This window comes from Notothenia coriiceps, unplaced genomic scaffold, assembly GCF_000735185.1.
Source record: "Notothenia coriiceps isolate Sejong01 unplaced genomic scaffold, NC01 NC01_scaffold00016293, whole genome shotgun sequence".
NCBI classification, from domain to species: Eukaryota; Metazoa; Chordata; class Actinopteri; order Perciformes; family Nototheniidae; genus Notothenia; species Notothenia coriiceps.
Window position 1 is genome coordinate 274,097 of NW_011348994.1, and position 2,333 is coordinate 276,429.

The following is a 2,333-nucleotide window of genomic DNA, read 5'->3' on the forward strand; positions in this document are numbered from 1 at the left end:
AAATCTCTCTCAGAGGGGCGTGGGGAGGGGCTCCTTATTTTCATCTAAAGTAACAGACAGAGAATCAGCACTTTGGAAACAGGGCTGAAACAGAGGGGATTATGGGTAATGCATTGCTGCAATGATCTGTTTGGTGTTTCAGCCAATCAGAGACAGGCTCTGTATATATCTGAGACCTGTGATATATTGATGAAAAACAGTATAATAGGGGACTTTTAAAGGTAGGGTAGGTAAGAATGGAGAAACCAGCTCGAGTGCGCTAGAAATTGAAAATACACAACCGGGAAAAATCTGTCCCTTCCTTCAGACTTCCTTACAGAGCCCCTCCTCCAACACACACGAACAATGAGGGCACAGATAAGTTTGTGCACAGATGGAAGGCTGACAGGCAGGTAGGCCATCCAGTTACTTTAGCCGGGCCGGCTCAGATGATTTTTACGGCTTCCACAGATGACATTTTTTTATATATTTATTGTCAAAGCATTTAATTTATTCATTGCTATCGGGACGTTAAGAGCATTCCATGGAATATAACAAAAAGTGTTTCTGAAATAAATTACATACCCCACCTTTAAGTCTAAGCTATGTAAATACAGGAGGAGAGACAGCATTAAGGTTACACGTAAACACATATGAAACATGCCAGTATTCAAATGCAGCATTTCGTAGGAAGAGCAGTTCAGTGTGCTGAGATGAAATGTAAATTGTGCAAAACTGCCATTACGCTTAAGGTAAACACGCTCATTTTTACACTGACAAAGAGGCAATTTCAGTTCTTCTGAGGTCTAGAGGGGCTTATAAAGTACATTAACATCACAAAGAGCAGATTCAGAGGTTAACTCAGGGTGTGATTACAGGGTGAGTTTTATACAGCAAGGTCACTGCTCTGAACGCACTGTATAATGTTCACACATGTCCATGGAAATTAAACTTTTATCCTGAATCCTGGATTTAGACAGGTAATTATAACGTTATTTATGGATGTATTCATGCTTTTTTAAACATGGAAGCCCCCTTTGAGATACAAGATGGCAGCATAAGCAGTTTTTGAATTAAAAACAATTTCACACGTACAATAGACAAAGGCAACTGGGGAAATATTAAATGAAGAGAGGTCATAACCAGAAAAATCCATATCATATTCCCACTGTTTCCTCGAAATACTGCCAATACCTATAATTTAAAAGTATTAATGTTTAAGTGATATTGTTCAATGCTAAGGTACAGTATGGGTGACATATTTGAAATGGTGTAGAATAACATATTCATATAACAGAAAGACTTCAAAACAATTGATCTTTACACTAAATCAATGATTTACCCTTTATTTACTTTAATAGATCCCAGTGCTCAATAGTAAGGCTCACAATGTATTATATGTGCTTTCTGTTGTTTTGTTATTATGATCCATGTGTGTGTAGATTTTTAATAATTGCTCAAATAAAGGTGAAATAATAACAGTTTAAAATCACAATTAGTAACTTCCTCTCTCTTTAATGCCACTGTTTCTCTATTGTTGCCAGTTTGTTTGTTTTGTGTGTATTTATCCTGTTTTAATTGTAATTCTCCTCAATTATTTATCGCGTGTATTAATTCTGTTTTAATTGCTCTCCCGACAGTATTGCAAATGACACCAACCCCGTAATGAGTCCTGGAAATTTAATTAAAAGTTGAAAAGTTTTCAGCCTCAGTGAGTGTCCTTAGTGGCATACTGGCGCCTGGCAGCTTCAGCATCTACTGTAACTCAGGGGGGGTCAAACTCAAATACACAGTGGGCCAAAATAAAAAAAATGGGTACTAGTCGAGGGCCGGACTGGTTCAATGTTTATTGCAAAACGTATTGAAATGAACTTATTGCACATATTAAACCTGGAACTAACAAAGCTTAAATTATTGCCTATAAAAACAACATTAAACATTAAATAATCAGATCATTCATTTCTTATGGCTCTATCTGCAGCTTTTCCAGAGTCATTTCTTATGAGTACATTTTCCCACAGGCCAACAACAGCTTCAACAAAACTATTTCCCTCAAAGAGAAACCAAACATGCCCTGTTGTCCTGAGAGAGAAAGTGCAGAAGGAAACATCCATTAAACTCAGTGTGCTGCTCTGTGATGCTAGTTCAGATACTTGGCATCTCATCTTGGGTGCAAGTTCATCAATGTTTGGGCTCAGGCTCTGAGCTGAGGAGACCCTCAGGATGGAGTGAAGGTGTGCGTGGAATATACCGGCGGGCCAGATCTAATAGGAATTAGAAATTATCCTGCGGGCTGAAATTAAATCCACCAAGGGCCTGATTTGGCCCCCGGGCCTTGAGTTTAACACATGTGC